Source organism: Ceratotherium simum, chromosome X (assembly GCF_057802395.1).
Source record: "Ceratotherium simum simum isolate JZ-2026a chromosome X, ASM5780239v1, whole genome shotgun sequence".
Lineage (NCBI taxonomy): Eukaryota > Metazoa > Chordata > Mammalia > Perissodactyla > Rhinocerotidae > Ceratotherium > Ceratotherium simum.
This window is the reverse complement of record NC_141940.1, coordinates 29,186,448-29,194,651: the sequence shown is the minus strand read 5'-3', so window position 1 is coordinate 29,194,651 and position 8,204 is coordinate 29,186,448.

Here is an 8,204-nt window from a genome sequence, read left to right as displayed (position 1 = left end):
ATGGAGTGGTGAGAGAGAACAGGAGGAGAGAAATTGGAAACAAGGAGCATATACAAGTCTTTTCAGATGTTTTGCTATAATGGGAGTTCATAAATGGAGCTGGAGGGAGAAGCTGGATCAAGAGAGCTTCATTGTTTGTTTTGGTTTTTAAGATGGAGAAGTAACAGCATTTTTGTAAGCTGATGGGAGTGATCCAGTAAAGAGGGGGAAAATGATGATGCCGAGAGATAGGAGATAAGTGGTTAAGCTATGACCTGAAGTAGCTGAGAGGGGAGGGGACCCGGTCCATAAGCAGAATGATTGACTTTAGCAGCACGGATAAGTCATCTATAACAACAGTTTTCAAATTTATCTCAGTATCCTTTTGCACTCTTAAAAATTATGGAGGGGCCGGCCCCCTGGCTTAGCAGTTAAGTGCGTGCGCTCTGCTACTGGCGGCCCGGTTCCGATCCGGGCGCCCACCGACGCACCGCTTCTCCGGCCATGCTGAGGCCGCATCCCACATACAGCAACTAGAAGGATGTGCAGCTATGACATACAACTGTCTACTGGAGCTTTGGGGAAAAAAAGGAGGAGGATTGGCAATAGATGTTAGCTCAGAGCTGGTCTTCCACAGCAAAAAGAGGAGGATTAGCATGGATGTTAGCTCAGGGCTGATCTTCCTCACACACACACACAAAAATTATGGAGGACCCCAAAGAGCTTTTGTTCGTGTTGGTTATTTCTATTAACACTTACTCTATTATAAGTTAAAACTTAGAAATTTAAAAATATGTATTTATTCATTATACAATAACAATAATAAAACTCTCACATGTTAACATGACCAACACATTTTAAATAACAATATTTTCCAAAGCAAAACAAAATACCTTAGTGAGAAGAATGGCATTGTTTCACATTTTTGCAATTTTTTTTTTGAGGAAGATCAGCCCTGAGATAACATCTGCCAATCCTTCTCTTTTTGCTGAGGAAGACTGGCCATGGGCTAACATCCATGCCCATCTTCCTCTACTTTATATGGGACGCCGCCACAGCATGGCTTGCCAAGCGGTGCATTGGTGCGCGCCCGGGATCCGAACTGGCGAACCCCGGGCCGCCGCAGCGGAGCGAGCACCCTTAACCGCTTGCACCACTGGGCTGGCCCCAACACATTTTTGCAATTTTTTTAAACGGCTGGCTTAGCAGAAGCTGAATTTTCCTATCTTCTTTTGCATTCAATCTGTTGTGATATGTTGTTTTAGTAGACACATATAGAGAAAAATCCAACCTCATACAGATATGTAGTTGGAAACAGGAGGACCTCGTGGACTCCCAAGGGTCCTCAGACCACACTTTGAGAACCACTGATCTAAAGTAACGGAGGAGAAGAAAGAGTATATGGGTACAAATGCTGGTAGAAGTAGATAGATGGGGTGGTGGGAGTCTGTGGAAGGTAATGTGCGTTGGAGGAGAGAAATAGTCACTAGAAGAGACTGAATGCTGTGCTGTCCAATACTTAGCCAGTAGCCACATGTGACTATTGAGCACTTGAAATGTGGCTAATATAACTAAGGAGCTGATTTAAAAATTCTATTTAATTTAATTATTTAAATGTAAATATAAGTAGCCATATGTGCTAATGGCTACCATTTTGGATGGCACAGATTATAGAATATTTCCATCATTGCAGAAAGTTCTATCAGACAGCATTAGTCTAGGAATATATAGTATGATGCCAGGCAACATTAAGGGCTCTCTTAAGATTAGTGATCTTGAATTTAAAATGAAGCCAGTCAGTATGGTTGTGTGTTTTTCTCCAGCCACATTCAACTCTGGATCTAGGGACAAAGAGTGGGCAGGGTTAGATTTAACCTGGGTCAGATTTTGACAGGTGAGTATATCAAAGTGAGAGGAGGAAAGGGACTTGAGGGTATATGGAATGGAGTGTTTATAATGATTGGCCTGGGAATGATTGAGCTGGGTAAGCAGATAACTCAGAGGATGACAAGGATGAGGGACAGGGAGCAGTTGATAAGATCGATGTACTAGAGTTTCGAATCGGGGTGAAGGATTGCAGTCAGACTACTAGAGGGAGTGATCTGTAAAGAGAAGAGGTGGTGGTCAGAATGGGATACATGAAAATGAGATTATGATGGGGTTTCAGTTACTGGTAAAGACAAAATCTAGGGTATGTCTATGGGAGAGAGTGGCTGAGATAAGGTGGATGGCAAGCAAGATCATTGGAAGAGCGGAAGTCAAAGAACTGAGTGGAAAGGATGTTGGAAAGATCAATTAAGTGCATATTGAAAGACTCAGTAATTATAATAGAACCAGTGTTGGGGTGACAGAATCCCAGGAATAAAATTGAGAAATGAGGAGGAGTAATCCAGAGGTCAGCAGGTGACAGGAACAACGAGTGCCAGTAGATGGGAAATAAAATCTGCTGACATGAAATTTGAAGAGGGAAAGTTTTAGGGAAGAGAGAGGGGCAAGTGTCTGGAAGTGTCAATAAGAAACCAGGAGGACTCCTACCCAACCCTGCGGGAAAGTAAACAGCCATCATCTGAGGGCTATAGCGGAAGCCATGACTGCAGGGAAGATCCAGGTTTCCTTTAGAATAAGAAGGTGAAGGGAGCACACAGAGAGGAAGCTGAGGATATAGGAAGTTTTGTTGATGATAGGTGTGGTTTCCAGAAGATACAGTGGAAAGATTTCAGTAGTTGGGGAAACATGGGAGATGGGGACAGAATTGGGAATGTACAGAGCCAAATACAGATGAGAATGGGTGAGATGAGGGGTGACTCAGGAGTCTGGGGCTTCTTATGGTGACTGACATAAATGGAGATAGGTGTTCTAATGAGAGCAGTCCTTGGTGAACTCAAGGTAGATAGTGATTGTGAGGTTGTAGGGAGCAATGGGTGTTTGGAGATCCCACTTGACTTGTTGGTAGAGGTGAGCAAGTTTGGGGAAGCTTGAAATTTGCCCCACTCTGAGCCATTACTTGGAATGCCTGGGCCCCCCTTGACCACTGTTGATGGTGGGTGAAAGCCTCAAAGAGGTGTGGTTTTAGTCCCAGTGTATGAGTTTGTTCTTGACTTCTGCCAGGGGCAGGGCAGCGTATGGGGTCCCCGCTGACCTCCTGTTGATGCAGTTGAGGACTTTTGAGGTTAAGATAGGTATTAGAGCACAGCACCCTGACCCCTGATGATGGGAGGCCAGTAGAAGGTCTGAGGATCATTGGAGTTCTGTGGCTCCATCCTATGCTTCAATCCTCTTCTAGGTGTCTAAATGACTATCAGAAGGGGACTGGTTAAATAAATTACGGTATATACATATTATGGAAGGCCCTATAGCCATCCAAAGCAATGAAGTCTGTCTATCTATCTATCTATCTATCTATCTATCTATCTATCTATCTAACATCTATCTATCATCATCTATGATACGAGATGGAAAAATCTCCAAGATAATCTCTCACATAAAGTGAAAAAAGCAAAAGCAAAATAACATGCATAGTATGATCCCACTTATGTTTTTTAAAAGCATGTTTGTACAATATATATGTAAATACACCAAAAAATTTCTGGAAGGATACACACAAAACTGTCACCACTTATTACCTATGGGCTGGGAAGGAAAGGAAGGAAGGGAAGAACCGAGGAGGGAAGGATGGGAAGGGACAGGAAAGGGGTGGGAGACTTTAGAGAGTGTGATTTAGAGAGTAGAGTTGTGACTACTTGGGTTCAAATCCAGATTCTAGTACTTCATAGCTTGGTAATCTTGGGCAAGTTACTTAACCTACTTTTTCCTTAATTTCTTTCTCCATAAAATGGAAATAATAATAGTATCTACTTCATAAAGTCACTCTGAGAATTAAATGAGTTGATACATGAAAGTACTTGCAACAGCGCCTGGCATAGGGTAAGTACTCAATAGACGCTAGCTATTATTATTGTCATTGCTCGTCTGTGTTGTTTGAATCTTATATGATGTGGGCATATTCACATATTTACCCTGAAAAAGCTGAAAGGAAGGAGCCGGTAGAGAGGGAGAGGTTGAAGATATAGGAGAAAGGTAATAATAGATTAAGTAAAGTTGCTGAGGACCCATATGTGAATGGGATCTGGAACACAGATGGAGGAATTAGACCTAGGTTGGAAGAGGACTATCTCTCATTTTAACAGTAGAGGGATGGCTTCTACTAGTTAATTTGGTAGTAGTAGATAGCAGGAAGTTGGTTTCCCATGTGGAGACTTCTATCTTATCTTTAAGAAGTGAGTTATTTGGTAAGATTGAAGGGACTGTTGAGGAGTTGGAGTTTTGAGGAGAATGGAGAAGCTTTTAAAGAATCATCGGGGAGCATGAGCTGAAAACACAAAAGGATTCCCCAGGAATATTGAAGGTCCACTTGAGGTTGGCAACGACAAATTCAGAGTGGCACGAATTTATTCAATGGTGTGATTTTCTCTTGCAGTGTTTAACAACTCTGGGGTGGAGAGGAAAGGCTGTGAACCAGATGTCAGGATCTTTAATGAATGAGTAGAGGACAGCAAAGAGGGAATTGAGGTGTAACCAAATGGTATGAAACTCAGAAGAAGAATCAGGGTTTTTTACCTGACGGTGCAGGAGGAATTGTCTGGGAGTTGTAGCGTGGCTGAAAGAGGATGCCCACCTCACCTCCTGACTCTGCAGTACATGCAGTGTGTTAGTATAAACCATTTTCCCTTGAAAGGGCTGTAAGGGAAGCTCCATCCTTGTGGGAAAGCCAGGCATATCAATGGATATTCAAGGATGAGTTGGAGGATGGTAGGAGTGTTTGTTAATCGTGGAATGGTGTTCCAGGAGACACAGCAGAAGCACCTGGAAGTTAAGGTAGAAATAAGAGGTCAGGTGTGGGGAGAAGAAGCACAGAGGAATATGTGGATGAGTTTAGAGGAGAGGAATAACAACAAAAACAATAATAGTAATTTAATAACAACAATAATAATTTAACAGTGCTTTGCATGGATTATCTCTCTCTTTTTTTTTTGTGAGGAAGATCAGCCCTGAGCTAACATCTGATGCCAATCCTTCCTCTTTTTTCTGAGGAAGACTGGCCTTGAGCTAACATCCGTGCCCATCTTCCTCTACTTTATATGGGACGCCGCCCCAGCATGGCTCGACAAGCAGTGCGTCGGTACGCGCCCGGGATCCGAACTGGCGAACCCGGGGCTGCAGCAGCAGAGCGTGCACACTTAACCGCTTGTGCCACTGGGCCGCCCCCTGGGTTATCTCTTTTAATCCTCATAACAACCTCATAAAGTAGAGCTTTTACTTTATGGATGAGAAGACAGACAAAGAGTTTAAATGACTTGCCCAAGGTCACAGAGCATATAAGTTGAACTGGGAGCTTACATATTGGGCGATGACAAAGGAAAACAGGGATGTGAGTGAGGCATGCATGGTGGGCTTGGCTTATCATAGGTTTGGCAAGATTGTTAGTCCTGACAGTCTTCTGATCAATAGGGGGTGCTCAGGTCTCTCCAAATTTAGCTGTATTTGGGACTGGAGGTGGGGGCTGCTGTTTGTTGGTGTTCCTTATATTGCTCAGCATGGAAGGATCCAGGCAGTGGCAGGGCCAATGCATTTTCTCACCTGTGCTCTGCAGAGTGCTTGGTAGCGGGGGTAGTGGTGTACATCTTAAGTATGTTTTGCCTTTGTGGGGAATATAAAGCCAGGCTGCAGGGAGCTCTAAGGTGTGAGGCGGAGAGGCAGTTTGTGGGAAAAGTGACCCTAGTGGAAGACTTCACAGGCTTTCTGAGAGATGCGAGGGATGTGAGATTCTGAGAGATGTGAGGCCCAGCAGGAGTCTGGCAGTGGCCCAATTCTTTCTTGCAGTGAAAGCAGCTTCTCCAGTCTTCAAAGCTGTGGCCTAGCTCCTAAAGAAATCTTTCTTTGCTGGACACTCTGAAGGGTTTTGGTACCATGCTTATTGCTTACAGAAGCTTATGAAGAAGAAAAGGAGGCCTTACTGCAAACTTCCATGGGCAGCATTTTAAAGCCTCATGTCAAGAAGACCCTATAAAATCCTTTCAAAATTCTAAGACGGGGGGCCGGCTGGTGGCAAAGCAGTTAGGTTCACGCACTCTGCTTCGGTGACCCGGTGTTCACTGGTTCAGATCCTGGGCGCGGACATATGCACTGCTCATCAAGACATCCTGAGGCGGTGCCCCACATAGGGCAACTAGAAGGATGTACAACTATGACATACAGCTGTCTACTGGGGCTTTGGGGAGAAAAAAAAGGAAAAAAGGAGGAAGATTGGCAACAGATGTTAGCTCACGGCCAATCTTCCTCAAAAAAAAAAATTCTAAGAAGGCAAATACAATCATTAAATGTTAATGCTTATTATAGCTAGGTTACTTATTTTAGTAAATATATGATAGACTTGAGTTTTCTGTGTCTTGTGCTGCATATACATTAAGGACCCTTGTAAAATAAATTGCACAGAACATTTATGCACAAATTATAGTACAGAGAGCATGTATGTCTAAAACATAAAGGTCATTTATAACTATTTATTGCATGAACAAATGAAGTTCATTATTTTAATTTTTGAAGACATTTATTTTGAGGTATTTCTTCTTTTATGACATATTGTTTGTGGTAGCAATGATTTATTTGAAGATGAGTCCTTTGTCAGGAGCAAACCCCCAATTGTAACCTTGGAAAAACAGAATCCACTTTATGATGATACCGTTTACAACACAAAACTAGCAACACATTGTTGTGAAAAGTGGGCCCTGCTTATGTATCTGTGTAGGTGGGTTACGAATGAAGGTATTCATGCACATGTACAGAACTAAACACCTCATTAATACTAATGACCTAACTTGGCAACTAACTTGGTAATCCAGATTTGGTTTCTGTGATTATCAGAGTGTATGAAAGTAGATTAAAATATGTATGCACATGTAGCTATATATTTATTCCCATGCATGTGGGATTTGTCATAATTTAGATAGATTATGTATAATCTTTATAGAATTAAAAGTTAGCTATTAATTCTAGTATTGCAAATATTCAGCATGATACTTTTTTTTTTTTTTTGCTGAGGAAGAGTCACCCTGCGCTAACATCTGTGGTCAATCTTCCTCTTTTTTTTTTTTTTGCTTGAGGAAGATTAGCCCTGAACTAACATATGTGCCAATCTTCCTTTATTTTGTACGTGGGTTACCGCCACAGCATGGCTGACAAGTAGTGTAAGTCCTCCCCTGGGATCTGAACCCACAAACCTGGGCCACAAAAGCAGAGTGTGCCGAACTTAACCACTATGCCATGGGGCTTGCCCCAGCATAATACTTTTTAATAAATCTAAAATTAGAAGTTTTCTCAAACAAAAAGTTCAAGAAATTAGGAAATCCATCTAGGTGTTAATTTTTGAGTCAAGTTAAATTCTTTTTACTAGTGGAATATATAGGTATTACTATGGTATTATCATGTATAGACTGAATATAAATTATTTTCACTCCTTTCAAACTGCTTAATAACTGTTTATTACTGTTAAAATGTATTTATTGTTACATGGCAGGCTCCCAGGGTCATGTGAGAGTTGCCAGGAAAGGAAAGCTATTTGGCAAGAAGCCTGACAGTGCAGTACTAACCATAGCTTGGGGTCTGGGCTTCAGTTTTGCATGTTCATAAACTCAATATTCTAAACGTCACAGAGTTGATTGTTGCTTGGAATGCGGATTCACCCTAGGGACGTTCACAAGAGACTGATGTATAAACCAGAATGTCAATTTATTAATTTACAAAGACAAACTATTGTTCACATGGATTTGATTTGAAAACAGCAAATTCTCTCTGGGCAGATCTTCATGGGAAGCTAAATTATAATCAGAAGATTATTGCTACTGTAGAATCAGGGCAAGGTGAGTTAGTTGTACAGTTCAAATGCATAGCAGCGTTTGTTATGATTGCTCCAAGCTCCCATCTCTCCAGTATAGACTACAGTATTTGCTCCCTGGAGAGACTGATGTGTTTGTTTTACAAGTCAGTGCTCATCCAACCCACTGCTTGGGTAGTGCCTGTTTAGGTTTTGTATTTTTCTATGCTATCTTTCCTGATCAAAACCCTTGATTCAGGGTGGCCCTATGGTCAGCGTGCTCAGCTTCGGCAGCCAGTGGTCCGCGGTTGGGATCTGGGCGTGGACCTACACCACTCCTCAGCATCCGGCAACT